The sequence below is a fragment of the Lolium perenne genome, chromosome 6 (assembly GCF_019359855.2).
Source record: "Lolium perenne isolate Kyuss_39 chromosome 6, Kyuss_2.0, whole genome shotgun sequence".
Classification (NCBI taxonomy): Eukaryota; Viridiplantae; Streptophyta; class Magnoliopsida; order Poales; family Poaceae; genus Lolium; species Lolium perenne.
The window spans coordinates 11,752,301-11,768,221 of NC_067249.2; the positions used below are offsets into that span (position 1 = coordinate 11,752,301).

Sequence of the window (15,921 nt, forward strand, 5' to 3'; positions counted from 1 at the left end):
TTCTCAATTGCTTCAACTTTAGCTCTATCAACTTCAATACCTCTCTCAGAAATTTTATGTCCCAATACAATTCCTTCATTAACCATAAAGTGGCATTTCTCCCAATTAAGAACAAGGTTAGTTTCTTCACATCTCTGCAAAACTTTATCAAGGTTTATAAGCAACTATCAAAAGAATTCCCATAGACGGAAAAATCATCCATGAATACCTCTACAATACTTTCACAAAAACCATGAAAAATAGCAGACATGCATCTTTGAAAAGTAGCAGGAGCATTACATAAACCAAAAGGCATGCGTCTATAAGCATAAGTTCCATAGGGACAAGTAAAAGTCGTTTTCTCTTGATCTTTAGCTTTAACAGCAATTTGTGAAAACCCAGAATAACCACCAAGAAAACAAAAATGAGTATTTTTAGACAATCTTTCTAGCATTTGATCAATAAATGGTAAAGGGTAATGATCTTTCTTAGTAACTTTATTAACTTTTCGAAAATCAATGCACATTCTATACCCTACAACTACTCTTTGAGGGATGAGCTCATCATTATCATTAGGCACAACAGTCATTCCTCCTTTCTTGGGAACGCAATGCACATGACTAACCCATCTACTATCGATAGGATATATAATACCAGCTTCAAGAAGTCGTAATACCTCATTCCTTACCACTTCCTTCATCTTCGGAATTAGACGACGCTGATGTTCAACAACAGGCTTTGCATCATCTTCCATATTAATAGCATGTTGGCAAATAGAAGGAGAAATCCCTTTCAAATCATCAAGAGTATAGCCAATAGCTCATCGGTGTTTCTTCAATATTTCCAATAACCTTTCTTCCTCAATCTCTGAAAGCTTAGAACTAATAATAACAGGATATATTTTCTTATCATCAATATGAGCATATTTAAGATTATCAGGCAAAGGCTTTAAATCAAAAACAGGATCTTCCTTTGGTGGCGGTGTTGTACCCAGATCTTCCACCGGTAAATCATGCTTGAGAATAGGTTGGCGAAGAAAAATTTCCTCAAGCTCATCTCTTTCTTTCCTAAAAACTTCACTCTCGCTATCCTCCAAATGTTGCTGCAAAGGATTATTAGGAACAAGAACAATAGATGCACATTGCTCCATTTTAAAATCATTACTAGGCAAATCAGCTTTATAAGGAGTTTTAGTAAATTTAGAGAAGTTAAACTCATAAGATTCACCAGCAAATTTAGTCAAAATTTTCACTTTCTTGCAAGCTATAATAGCTCCACAAGTATTTAGAAAAGGTCTACCAAAGATAATAGGACAATAATCACTAGCAGCAGAACCAAGTACCAAAAAGTCAGCAGGATATTTAATCTTACCGCATAAAACTTCCACATCTCGAACAATACCAATTGGAGAAATAGTTTCTCTATTAGCCAGCTGAATAACCACATCAATATCTTCAAGTTCGCAAGAATCAATTTCGTGCATAATCTCCGTGTAAAGCTCATAAGGAATAGCACTAACACTTGCACCAATATCACATAATCCATAATAGCAATGATCACCAATTCTAACAGATAGCATAGGAACACTAGCTTGTTTGGGTTTATTAGGATGTGAAACAATATTAGAAGCATCTTCACAAAAAATAATATGACCATCCTCCACATTTTCAGTCACAAGATCTTTAATTATTGCAACAGCAGGTTCAACTTTTATTTGTTCTTCAGGTTCTACAGGTTTCTTTTCACTTTTATGAACCGCACTATTTATAACAGAGTAGTCCTTCATTTTAGCAGGGAAAGGAGTTTTTTCAATATAAGCTTCAGGAATAACATGATCAGCAGTTTCAACTACAACGCATTTATTAATAGATGAATAAATTTTATCTTTATACGGTTCATGATACTTATCAAAATTCTTCTTTGGCAATTCATAATGAGAGGCAAATGCTTTATAAAGATTTGCAGCAACTTGAGAATCAAGACCATATGTAGCACTCATATTACGAAATTTATCAGTATCCATAAAAGCTTCAATGCATTTATAATCATAAATTATACCTGATTCTCTATCCTTGTCGTTCTCCCAACCTTCAGTATTTTCTTGGATCCGATCAAGAAGGTCCCTTTTAAACTCTTCTTTGTTGCGTGTAAATGATCCAGAACAAGAAGTATCCAGCAAGGTCTTGTCTTGAAAAGAAAGTCTTGCATAGATATTATCAATAATAACATTACCAGGAAGCTCATGAATGGGGCATTTGAGCATTAAAGACTTCAATCTCCCCCAAGCTTGGGCAATACTCTCTCCATCATGAGGCCAAAAATTATATATGCGATTCCGATCCTTGTGAATTTCACTTGGAGGATAGAACTTAGAATAAAACCGGGGCACAATATCATTCCATTCAAGAGAATCCCCATTATCCAGTAATTTATACCAATGCGCCGCCTTACCAGACAGCGACAAAGAGAATAGTTTCTTCCTCACTTCATCCATAGCAATACCTGCACATTTGAATAACCCGCATAATTCATGCAAAAACAGTAAATGATCACCGGGATGGACAGTTCCATCCCCTTCATAGCGGTTATCCATAACACGTTCAATAATTTTCATAGGTATTTTATATGGTATTACTTCCTCACCTGGCGCCTCATCCACTACCGTTGCGATAGTAGTAGATTTCCCAAATAAAAATTGAAGAGAAGATCTCTCCATAATGACTTATAGCAAGCAGAAATAAAATCAGCACAACAAGAAAGGTTTTCCTTACCAATTCCACTTACCAATAGCGCTTCACTCCCCGGCAACGGCGCTTTAAAATAGTCTTGATGACCCACAAGTATAGGGGGTGTATCGTAGTATCTTCGATAAGTAAGAATGTCGATCCCAACGAGGAGCAGAAGGTGTTGACAAGCAGTTTCGATGAAGGATTCACTGTAAATGCTCACAGACAAGTATTCAGGGGGTTTTGATGTAACAGTTGAATAAAGTACGAGTAAGTAAAGTGCGAGAGTAACAATTGCAGCGAGTGGCCCAATCCTTTTTAGCACAAAGGACAAGCCAGTTTGTTTACTTATAATTACCAAACGTTCTCGAGGACACACGGGATTTTAGTCTAGTGCTTTCGTTACATACGGCTAAATAATCTTCATTGTTATGATAAGTGTTGTGTGGGTGAACCTATGCTAATGTACCGCCCTTCCTAGGACTAATACATACTTGTGATTATACCCCTTGCAAGCATCCGCAACTACAAGAAAGTAATTAAGAATAAATCTAACCACAGCCTTAAACTCTGAGATCCTGCGATCCCTCCTGCATCGATATACCAACGGGGGTTTAGGTTTCTGTCACTCCGGCAACCCCGCAATTAGCAAACGAATACAAGATGCATTCCCCTAGGCCCATAAATGGTGAAGTGTCATGTAGTCGACGTTCACATGACACCACTAGAAGAATAACACCACAACTTAAATATCACACCATTGAATATTACTCAACCATAGTTCACTACTAACATTTAGACTTCACCCATGTCCTCAAGAACTAAACGAACTACTCACGAGACATCATATGGAACATGATCAGAGGTGATGTGATGATGAATAACAATCTGAACATAAACTTGGTTCAATGGTTTCACTCAATAGCATCAACAACAAGTAGAGATCGATACCGGGAGAGTTTCCCCTATCAAACAATCAAGATCAAACCCAAATTGCTACAGCGGTGACGGTGTCCAGCGGTGATGATGGTGGAGATGATGATGATGGTGATGGCGATGATGTCCAGCTCGATGACGGTGACGATGTCGTCGGTTTCCCCCTCCCGGAGGGAATTTCCCCGGCGGATTCCTGCCCGCCGGAGAGCTCTTTTCTCTCTGGTGTTCTCCGCCCCGCAGAGGCGGCTGTAACTCTTCGCGAGGTACCCTCTGTGGCTTAGGTTTTCGGGACGAAGGATTTCGCGAAGAAAAGGAGGCGAAAGGGGTCATGGGCCCCCCAAACCACATGGCGGCGCGGCCAGGGCATGGGCCGCGCCGCCCTAGGGTGTGGGCCCACCACAGGTCCTCCCGGCCCCTCCTTCTCGCTTCCTTCGTCATCTTGAAAAATAGGATTTTTGGTATAATTTCCTTCCACAGTTGATCTTCCGAAATATTGCGTTCGACGGTGCTTTTTCCAGCAGAATCCACAGCTCCGTGCTTGATCCTCCAACAATGATGAAACATGCAAAATAGATGAAATAACATAAGTATTGTGTCCCAATATGAAATATATCAATAAATAACAGCAAATTATGATATAAAATAGTGATGCAAGTTGGACGTATCAGGCATTTGAGCATTAAAGACTTCAATCTCCCCCAAGCTTGGGCAATACTCTCTCCATCATGAGGCCAAAAATTATATATGCGATTCCGATCCTTGTGAATTTCACTTGGAGGATAGAACTTAGAATAAAACCGGGGCACAATATCATTCCATTCAAGAGAATCCCCATTATCCAGTAATTTATACCAATGCGCCGCTTTACCAGACAGCGATAAAGAGAATAGTTTCTTCCTCACTTCATCCATAGCAATACCTGCACACTTGAATAAACCGCATAATTCATGTAAGAACAATAAATGATCTCCAGGGTGGACAGTTCCATCCCCTTCATAGCGGTTATCCATAACACGTTCAATAATTTTCATAGGTATTTTATATGGTATCACTTCCTCACCTGGCGCCTCATCCACTACCGTTGCAGTAGTAGTAGATTTCCCAAATAAAAATTGAAGAGAAGATCTCTCCATAATGACTTATAGCAAAGAAAGTGAAATAAAATCAGCACAAATAGTAAAGGTTTTCCTTACCAATTCCACTTACCAATAGCGCTTCACTCCCCGGCAACGGCGCCAGAAAATAGTCTTGATGACCCACAAGTATAGGGGGTGTATCGTAGTATTTTCGATAAGTAAGAATGTCGATCCCAACGAGGAGCAGAAGGTGTTGACAAGCAGTTTCAATGAAGGATTCACTGTAAATGCTCACAGACAAGTATTCAGGGGGTTTTGATGTAACAGATGAATAAAGTACGAGTAAGTAAAGTGCGAGAGTAACAATTACAGCGAGTGGCCCAATCCTTTTTAGCACAAAGGACAAGCCGGTTTGTTTACTTATAATGACCAAACGTTCTCGAGGACACATGGGATTTTAGTCAAGTGCTTTCGCTACATACGGCTAAATAATCTTCATTGTTATGATAAGTGTTGTGTGGGTGAACCTATGCTAATGTACCGCCCTTCCTAGGACTAATACATACTTGTGATTATACCCCTTGCAAGCATCCCCAACTACAAGAAAGTAATTAAGATAAATCTAACCACAGCCTTAAACTCTGAGATCCTGCGATCCCTCCTGCATCGATATACCAACGGGGGTTTAGGTTTCTGTCACTCCGGCAACCCCGCAATTGGCAAACGAATACAAGATGCATTCCCCTAGGCCCATAAATGGTGAAGTGTCATGTAGTCGACGTTCACATGACACCACTAGAAGAATAACACCACAACTTAAATATCATACCATTGAATATTACTCAACCATAGTTCACTACTAACATTTTGACTTCACCCATGTCCTCAAGAACTAAACGAACTACTCACGAGACATCATATGGAACATGATCAGAGGTGATATGATGATGAATAACAATCTGAACATAAACTTGGTTCAATGGTTTCACTCAATAGCATCAACAACAAGTAGAGATCGATACCGGGAGAGTTTCCCCTATCAAACAATCAAGATCAAACCCAAATTGCTATGGCGGTGACAGTGTCCAGCGGTGGAGATGGCGGTGATGATGGTGGAGATGATGATGATGGTGATGGAGATGATGTCCAGCTTGATGACGGTGACGATGGCGTCGATTTCCCCCTCCCGGAGGGAATTTCCCCGGCGGATTCCTGCCCGCCGGAGAGCTCTTTTCTCTCTGGTGTTCTCCACCCCGCAGAGGCGGCTGTAACTCTTCGCGAGGTACCCTCTGTGGCTTAGGTTTTCGGGACGAAGGGTTTCGCGAAGAAAAGGAGGCGAAAGGGGTGTGGGGCCCCCCCACCACATGGTGGCGCGGCCAGCCCACGGGCCGCGCCGCCCTATGGTGTGGGCCCACCCTGTGTCCACCTTGCTCCTCCTTCTGGCTTCCTTCGTCATCTGGAAAAATAGGATTTTTGGTAGAATGGCCTTCCACAGTTGATCTTCCGAAATATTGCGTTCTGACGGTGCTTTTTCCAGCAGAATCCTGGCTCCGGTGCTTGATCCTCCAATAATGATGAAACATGTAAAATAGATGAAATAACATAAGTATTGTGTCCCAATATGAAATATATCAATGAATAACAGCAAATTATGATATAAAATAGTGATGCAAATTGGACGTATCAGGCTCCCAAGTCACATAGAGCAGTTTTAACATAATTATTCTTAATAGAACAAGGAATAGTAGGTATACCTGGGTCGCCCAACTTCTTTGGAACTTTGCCATTGAAAGAGTAATTAGCAAGCATAGTGGAAATTTCCTCATTAGGAATTTTCCTTTTGTTAGTAACAATATCTTTCATATACTTTGAATAAGGAGGCAATTTAATAGCATCAGTCAAAGGGATTTGCAAGAATAAAGGTTTCATCCAATCACAAAATTTATTATAGTGTTCTTCTTCCTTTGATTTCAGTTTCTTAGCAGGAAAAGGCATTTGCTTTTGAACCCAAGGTTCTCTTTCATTACCATGTTTCTCAGCAATAAAATCTTCTTTAGTGTACTTTTTATTTTTAGCATGCTTTTCAGGTTCTTCTTCAACCTCTTCTTTATCAGAAGCATCATTCTTATCATTATCTTTATCATGTTCATTACCACTTTCAGTTTCAGCATCAGAAATAGAAATACTATTAGGATCATTAACGAGGTTCGAGAGGATTCTACAACATTTTTATGTTTCTTCTTCTTTTTCTTCTTAGAAGGAGCACTAGGTTCAATGCGTTGAGAATCTTGTTCAATTCTTTTGGGATGCCCTTCAGGATATAGAGGATCCTGGGTAGAGACACCACCTCTAGTTGTTACTTCATAAGCATGTTTCTCTTTAGAATTATTCCCCAACAAGTCATTTTGCACTTTAGTGAGTTGATCAATTTGAGTTTGAACCATATGAAAATGTTTAACAAGCATCTTAACATCATTGGAGGTTCTCTCTACAATATCATGCAATTCACTAATAGCTCGAGAATTTTCCATTAAATGATTCTCTACTCTCATATTAAAATTTTCTTGCTTAACAATATAATTATCAAACTCATCTAAGCATTGTGCAGGAGGTTTCGAATACGGAATATCTTCCCTAGTAAAGCGTTGAAGGGAGTTTACCTCAATCATGGATGAAGGGGGAATTATCTCACATATATCTTCTATGGGAGGAAGATTCTTCACATCTTCAGATTTAATACCTTTCTCCTTGAGAGACTTCTTGGCTTCCCTCATATCTTCATCATTCAATTTAATTAAACCCCTCTTCTTTAATATTGGCGTTGGAGTTGGTTCAGGCGTAGTCCAATCATCATGATTCCGGCCTATTTTAGCCAATAATTCTTCGGCGTCGTGAGTTCTTTTCTGAAAACACAACCAGCACAACTATCCGGGTATGCCCTAGACTCAATGGTTAGTCCACTATAAAATATATCAAGTAAATCATGCTTTTCCAAATCATGGTCAGGCCGAGCTCTAATAAGAGAGCAAAATCTCGCCCAAGCCTCAGGCAATTTCTCTCCATCTTCCTGGTCAAAATTATAGATTCTTTGCAAAGCAATATGTTGAGCACTAGCAGGAAAGTATTTACGGAAGAAAACATCAAGCAATTCTTTTGGACTTTTAATAGAATCAGGTGGCAAGCTATTATACCAAGTTTTAGCGTCATCCTTTAATGAGAATGGAAAAAATTTAGCAACAAAGTAAGTACGCATCTTGACATCATCAGAAAACAAGCTACTTAGAGTAGATAACTCAATCATGTGTTCAATAGCACTTTCTTTTTCAGTACCACAAAAGGGTGTTTTCTCAACAATAGCTATATGAGATAGATCAAGAGAAAAATCATAATATTTATCCTTAATGTTTATAGGAGATGTGGCAAACTTAGGATCAGGAGACAGTTTATATCTAACAGCATGTTCTGCAAGCAACTTTTTAATTTTTCTTGCATCAGTAGTAGCATTGCATTTTTCAATAAAATCATCATTAAGCTCCACATAATCTTTATCAGGATCATCACTAAAATAATCAAGTTCAGGTGAATTAACAGGTGTAGTAGCATTTTCATTAGGAGTTTCAGTATTTTCAATTTGTCTAGACCTAGCAATTGTAGCATCTAGAAAAGATCCCAATGAACCACTATCATCAAGCACAGCAGAAATATTATCAATATTATGAGAGTTTTCAGATTCAGCAGACGTACCCGCATGTGAAGCATGTGGCGGTGAAACAAGTTTATCAATCACAGATGGTGAATCAAGTGTAGCGGAGGTACTCAGAATTGTACCTTTTCTTGTAGTGGATGGTAATATGGCGACTTTAGAATCGCGAGGTTTACCCATGATGGAGAATTTGCAGCGAACAATATTAATCCAAGTGAACTTCCAAATAAAGCTATGCTCCCCGGCAAGAACGGCGCCGTAAAAAATCTTGATGACCCACAAGTATAGGGGATCGCGGCGGTCTTCGCGGGTAGTATAACCCAATTTATTGATTCGACACAAGGGGAGACAAAGAACACTTGGAAGCCTTAACAATGGAGTTGTCAATTCAGCTGCACTGGAAACAGACTTGCTCGCAAGAGTTTATCGATAGTAACAGTTTTATAGCAATAGCGGTAGTGAAATAACGAAGACGAGTAACAAAGACAGCAGTAGTGATTATAGTAAACAGCAGGATTAAAATACTGTAGGCACGGGGACGGATGACGGGCGTTGCATGGATGAGAGAAACTCATGTAACAATCATAGCAGGGCATTTGCAGATAATAATAAAACGGTGTCCAAATACAAAGCAATCAATAGGCATGTGTTCCAATTATAGTCGTACATGCTCGCAATGAGAAACTTGCACAACATCTTTTGTCCTACCAGCCGGTGGCAGCCGGGCCTCAAGGGAAACTATCGGATATTAAGGTACTCCTTTTAATAGAGTACGGAGCAAAGCATTAACACTCAGTGAACACATGTGATCCTCACATCACTACCATCCCCTCCGGTTGTCCCGATTCTTGTCACTTCGGGGCCATTGGTTCCTGACGACATGTGTATACAACTTGCAGGTAAGATCATATAACAATGAATATCATGATGAAACAATAACATGTTCAGATCTGAGATCATGGCACTCGGGCCCTAGTGACAAGCATTAAGCATAGCAAGTTGCAACAATATCATCAAAGTACCAATTACGGACACTAGGCACTATGCCCTAACAATCTTATGCTATTACATGACCAATCTCATCCAATCCCTACCATCCCCTTCGGCCTACAGCGGGGGAATTACTCACACATGGATGGGGGAAACATGGCTGGTTGATGTAGAGGCGTTGGCGGTGATGATGGCGATGATCTCCTCCAATTCCCCGTCCCGGCGGAGTGCCAGAACGAAGACTTCTGGCTCCCGCGACGGAGTTTCGCGATGTGGCGGCGTTCTGGAGGGTTTCTGGCGACTTCGACTTCTCTCCGTGCGTTTTTAGGTCGAGGCCGATAAGTAGTCCGAAGGAGGGCGTCGGGGGCCGGCCGAGGGGGCCACACCATAGGGCCGCGCGGGCCCCCCCTAGGCCGCGCCGCCTTATGGTGTGGGGCCCTCGGGCCTCCACCTTACTTGACCTTCTGGCTCCGTCAGTATTCTGGGAAAATAGGGCCTTCTGCATAAATTCCGAGGATTTTCCCGAAAGTTGGATTTCTGCACAAAAACGAGACACGAGAACAGTTCTGCTGAAAACAGCGTTAGTCCGTGTTAGTTGTATCCAAAATACACAAATTAGAGGCAAAACAATAGCAAAAGTGTTCGGGAAAGTAGATACATTTTGGACGTATCAAGCACCAATTTTCATTTTCTTTTAAATGAACCAGAGAAGCTCATGTGTCATTTCTCATTTGTGGATTATCAGAAAGCTCCAATTATAAATCAACTAAATGAACCTAGCTAGCTACTGTCCATTTGCAACAGCACATCATATATTTGCAAAAACACATCATACATTTGCTAAAAAAAATCAACCTGATTTCCTGATACATCTAAGAGTTTTCTCCAACCTCCCATCTCAAATTACATAACTCAAGTAATATAACCAGAGACAATAGTAGTAGCAACAATTTTTTAAATGAACAATTTTTTAAACCCTAGCAACCTGCAACTAAAATCATTTTCTAAATTCACCAAATTGTCTACCTCATTTCTAATATCTTGCATACAGCTCGAGTATCAAAGAGCTACAGCCTAAGTGCCTACTGGTGGAGAATGAACCAGGTGGTCAGAGATGGAGAGCTACAGCCTAAGTGCCTAACTGTCATCATTGAAAAATCATATTCTAATGTAGGGTCTAAATATTGCTACTTCATTTGCATTTCATCTAAACCAACTTGATTGCTATATCATTTAAACCTACTGCATCATTTTATTTCTAGTTGAAAAATTACAGAGGGCTTAATTGGTTTAGTTTAAAATTGGTTTAGTTTCAAACCAGAGAGCTTAATTGTTACTGTAATTTATATGAACTAGCAAGGATAGGCGCGGCGGCACGCCGCTCCAAACCTGAAGTTAGAGAATAAAGGATATTTCAAATCATGTTAAACTATTGGCTATGACTTGGAGAGTAAATGGAGAATAAGCAATATGTTAAAATACTTAGAAGTGAGTGGGCTATATATTGTTCAGTATGGTGGGAAGATTCAAGGAACCAAACTCATCATCTTATTTTCACAAACATGTTCTGTATGGTGGGAAGATTCAAGGAACCAAACTCATCATCTTATTTTCACAAACAATGGATACAATAGGGACTTGACTATGGATTTTACTAAGTTCGGTACATAAGAAGCAATTGAAAGCGACCACCATAGCTACCTTCTTTCCTTTGCATAGTTCTTCAGCGCCTATTGTCATCATCCTTACTATCCATGGTAGAGAAATGATTTCCTGGGAAGGCCGGGGCTGGTGTGGCTTGTGACTTTAATGAGGATATAATTCTCTCGAAAACCAAAACTGCTTCCAAACAACAATATGAGCACAATAGGAGATTCAATTGGGTACATCTTTAACATGGTAATAAGAAATAAGAAAAGGTCACCTAAGAAAATATAGACGCTTTGTCCTTATGCTATTTTGACACTATGTGATCGTGTGCTTGTTCTTCTGAAACCAATATGAAACCAGCACGTGCTTACTTCTATCATCAACTACCTTTGTTGTCCACACCAACATTGGTCGCTCCATCATCTTGTCTTCTATGTTCAGCAACAAATTGATTCATTACTTGTGTAGTAGCATCTGGATAGAGCAGGCGTCATCTCAGGAGAGTTCGATGAGGTTTAACCCATTGCACCAGCCTCACTTAATAAGTAGTTGTCACAAGTAGGGATTACCTGCCTTTCAACTAAGATTTAATAACCAAAATTGATAGTCATTAGTAGCAAGCAGAAGGTATATGCTTTCAACCGAGAACTGGCAAATATGTTTCACACAGCGAGCACTCGCTAGCTGTGCTTTTTCCGATTCAACTTATGTGTTACCATTCAGCCTATCTGAATTATGTACTGATGGGTTCCAGTAACATGTATTTATTTTGCACCAGCGGAGCATTTCTATATATACTCTATGTAATCTCCCTTTATACATGACTACATTTCAGATTCAGTTTTGGCAATTCGTGCCAATTTGATTCAATTCATAGAAATCGCAACTTTAGCAGAAAGCCAATAGCAGGAACGACTTACCCAATGACCCAATGATAATACCATTTGAAAGCATATCCTGTGTGCGAAGTATACACTAAATAATAGGACAAACAGATCCATAATGCCTGCTGAAGAAACAAAATTCAAACTGAATCATATGCCTGGAATTATCAAAATTTTGGACATGTCTAAAAACATGTCTGAGGTGCTATCCAAATAGTTTGTCAAGTATAACACAAATGAACATACCTATACATGCAGGGCGCAGCGAGATGTACCATAAACAGTCAAGTACTCCAGGTCGGTGCACCGTCCCCATCTGTTACATCAAGACTGATCGCGGCCATCGCTACCAAGTTGAAAAGACCTCGAGCTACCCTCTCTATGATGCCAAACCATGAGAGTATGAGGAACGACGAAACCCGGTAGTGATGCAACTTAGTTTAAGAGTTGGCCACAAAGTTCAACTTTTATATGCGCTAGTATCGAGCAAAAGAGATAACTTACTGATACTTGTGCTTGCATATTGCCTATCAATTTTTCCATGAAGCCAGTAACCCAAGAATTGCAGTATTTTCACTTTTTCAGTAGCTCGGCCAGGCTGATAAACTGATAAATCTTCTCTGCATTTAAATTTTAATATTATTACTCATGACTGAAAAACATCAAGATCTCTGAGCAGAGCCTATTATAAGTCAGAGTAAGACAAAGTTAATCATCTAAATGGTACAAATACTCCTTAACGTGCGATCTATACGGGTATCTATTGGTCATGCCCATGTAGTATCAATGCGTCAATTTCCTATACATTTTTAAAACTATATTCAACTTAGAGAAAAAGAACATAACAATCAAACAATAACAGAAGACCCCAACACTACTATCAGGCCTAAATGCTTCTGGTAGTATCAAATAGACAGTCAGAAGTTCCAAATGAATGTAACCGTTTGAAAGAGAGGTTTCTGTTATGCTGGGTAAATTCATACGGACTTATAAAAGATAATCCATAGGATAGCGAACTAATTTCTTCTATACCTCACATGAAATTTCATAATACTATCTAGTTAGTGCATATATGTGTCGACCAAAACAACCAAAATATTCTGGAAGTGGCAATTTGTGTATGGTTAGAGGCTTAGAGCAGTCATGGATATAATTCTTTTCTAGACTTTCAAATTGATACACAGTAATTGTGGATTGTGCAGCACTACAGAACCATATTGCTTGAAACCTATAGTTGAAGTATCATAATACACATTTCCAATCAAATCTGTTCATAGCAGGTTTGCATTGTGAACTAACTGCAGAACCATATTGCTTGAAACCTATAGTTGAAGTATCATAATACACATTTCCAATCAAATCTGTTCATAGCAGGTTTGCATTGTGAACTAACTGCAGAACCATATTGCTTGAAACCTAATTAGTTGAAGTACCATAATACACATTTTCCAATCCAATCTGTTTATAGCAGGTTTGCATTGTGAACTAATCAAGTCATCACATCACTCGCATGCCACACATTTATGGTCACTCATATCCCCATAATCAACAACTGGTTGGAAGATGTGATCAATTGAGAAAAAAATGGGTGAATTTTTCCTCCGTTGGCATGGTAGTTAAGTATAAACTTATAGAGCATCAAACGAATCTAGACAGAGAAGAATATGTGAAGCAAGAATACCACAGCCCCAAGTATTACAAACATATAATCAGTATCATCTATTGGTAAAGATAAACTAACCATCTTGTTTATAAATAAAGCTAAAACTGATTAAATTGGAGAAGTTCGATGTATGATCAATGGGCCATGAAGGATTGAGATAATATTTAAGATGACAAATGTACCTGCAGAGGCATGTAGATGTAGTGAAAGTGTGATGAATGGCACTTTTGCAGGTTTAATATTTGTCGGGACTGGTATAAAAGCAAATGATGGAAGAAATAAGATATAATTGTCCCTTATGGTCTCATGGATATGAGGATGAGCAAGATCATGTGCTAAACTGTTACCCATGATAGTAGTGAATAAATCACGGCATCGTTCTTTCTTTCCTCTTTTCTGTTACCGTTACCCATGACACATCTTCTTGTTGAGGTCTGAAACGCAGAGGCACAGCAACCATCAAATCCACATAGGCACCAGCAGCGCTGGCACCACAGAACTGCTGGACGGACAGATCGAGAGCACCACCACGAGGAGCGAAAAAACAAACCACACAAATCTAGGAGACAAAAATTTAGTAGCATACCCAAGGGGTGTTTCTCGTCAGGAACATCTTCTCCTAAAAATATCACAAGAGCAGCAAATCGGTGAAGCCCGTTGTCCTGAAGCTGCAACTCAAGCTCCTCCTCGCTACTGTGATTTCTTTGGCCTGTATAGAGAAAAGAGAGAGAGAGAGAGATCAGAGGCGCTCGATTAGGTCGCTACAGCTGGTGATGCCGACGGCCTCTAATGGCGCATGGAACCGCCGCCAACAGCAAAGCTGCTTTCGTGGTCTCGCTGGCGAGGGAGGCCAATACAGATGTAGCTCATAAGAGTTGGATGCCAGCGAGGCTGCCGCCCTCACCAATTGAAGCCAATCTACACAAAAATGAAAGGAGAAGGGGGAAAGCCAACCCTACCACCGCACTAAGATGCGGGAGGCCACGGCCATCCCATCAGGCAGTAGCAGGAGCTCGGGGACGTCGAGGAAGAGGTGCACACGAAGTAGAGGAAGTCGTGCTCCACGGGGAGGAGTAGCCGGATGTGCAGCGGCGTCGGAGAAGTGCCGACGACCAATCCCAGGGAGGGGCCAGGGTTTCCTGGGCGCGTGCGTAAGGGCGCGGCCGAGCACCGGATGGCGGGGAGGCGGAAGAGGAGGAGACGCGGCGCTGGACGTGACCTACCGCTATCCTCCGCTGTCGCTTGCCGTGGAGGAAGAAGTAACCGCGGGGAGGACGCGCCGGACGGAGCAGAACCAAGGACGCGCCAGCCGCCGCTGATGCTCCGCGTGTGCGCTGCCTATCCTCGCCGCCGGATGCTAAGCGAGATGGAGGGATTAGGTAGGGCGGCGGCACTGAAGGGGACGTGGGCGAGAGGATGGACGCAAGTTCGGGAGACGGCGACCTAGGTAGAGGTGCGGATGGGGCTAGGGCTGCTGTCCATGCCGCCCTTGCGATTCGTCGCCACCGCAGGCTGAGGATAGCGGGGGTAGGGGAGGATCCGCGGTGGTGACGCAGTGGGGCTCGTCGGCTCGAGAGTTTTCTGTTTTGTTTCTTTTTTGGCCTAGGGACTTGAGAGGGAGATAAGTGAGCCTTCCAGATTAAGTCAAAGCGGTGCGACCCTTGCACAAATATTAAGTACATGGGCCCACCAAACACAATGGGAAGTGAAAGACAGACACCGCACCGACACAATGTCCCAAACCATTTCCGAGCTACAGCCACCCGATCAACGTCTCCATCCAGCCCACCATACAAGTAGTATATGAACAAAGAGAAGCAATAATGACTGCCAATGTGGCAGCACCACAATAATTCTAAGGCTCACTAAAATTCTTACAGAGCACCCAATCAGTTCACACAGAAAAACAAAGTTCGGAAATCACTTAGAAAAGAGCATACGTGTCAGCTCCACATTAACACAAAAGATAACTCAAAATTATGAGAAAAAAGAAGTTTGTTCCCAAATAGTATAGTAGTTATTGGCAGTAGCATAACCAAAAAACCCTACTGCCTAGCTACCTAGGTACTGCAAGCATTTTTATTTTCATTTTCTTTTTTGGCAGTGAGCATGAGCATGAGCAGTAGCATTTCAAAACCATTTCAAAATCTTTATTTGCAACCAGTGAGCATCAACATGAGCATTCATTTCATTTCCATTTCCATTTTAAATAGTGAAGTAGCAATAGTGAACTAAACCAGAGAACTATTTTAAATGAACCAGTAGCATTTCCATTTCATTTCCACTATAATAAAAGCACTTGTTCTTTTTATGA

The 15,921-nt window shown here is 40.8% G+C and overlaps 1 long non-coding RNA gene across 20 annotated transcripts; it reads right to left on the minus strand.

The window, feature by feature from the left end:
* Positions 1-9,359: 9,359 nt before the first annotated feature.
* LOC127308885 (uncharacterized) lies at positions 9,360-15,519 on the minus strand. 20 transcript variants are annotated; one of them, XR_011746453.1, is made up of 9 exons: positions 14,567-15,478; positions 14,194-14,316; positions 13,955-14,041; positions 13,686-13,789; positions 12,449-12,564; positions 12,191-12,323; positions 11,981-12,069; positions 11,335-11,640; positions 10,999-11,249 (listed from the first exon to the last, which is right to left on the minus strand). It is a non-coding gene; the product is annotated as an uncharacterized lncRNA (long non-coding RNA). The 20 variants fall into 20 exon arrangements; XR_011746449.1 differs by lacking the exon at positions 13,686-13,789 and adding an exon at positions 13,790-13,858 and having other exon boundaries at positions 14,567-15,462; XR_011746443.1 differs by adding an exon at positions 9,360-9,976 and having other exon boundaries at positions 11,112-11,249; positions 13,686-14,316; positions 14,567-15,506.
* Positions 15,520-15,921: the final 402 nt, after the last annotated feature.